The sequence below is a fragment of the Colobus angolensis genome, unplaced genomic scaffold (assembly GCF_000951035.1).
Source record: "Colobus angolensis palliatus isolate OR3802 unplaced genomic scaffold, Cang.pa_1.0 Scaffold33, whole genome shotgun sequence".
NCBI lineage: Eukaryota > Metazoa > Chordata > Mammalia > Primates > Cercopithecidae > Colobus > Colobus angolensis.
In genome coordinates, this window is record NW_012116599.1 from 1,588,351 (window position 1) to 1,588,626 (window position 276).

Below are 276 nucleotides of genomic sequence, written 5' to 3' on the forward strand. Positions count from 1 at the left end.
AAAGTCAGGAAACAACAGGTGCTGCAGAGGATATGGAGAAATGGGAACGCTTTTACACTGTTGGTTGGACTGTAAACTAGCTCAACCAATGCGGAAGACAGTGTGGCGATTCCTCAAGCATCTAGAACTAGAAATACCATTTGACCCAGCCATCCCACTACTGGGGATATACCCAAAGGACTATAAATCATGCTGCTATAAAGACACATGCACACGTATGTTTATTGTGGCACTATTCACAGTAGCAAAGACTTGGAACCAACCCAAATGTCCATC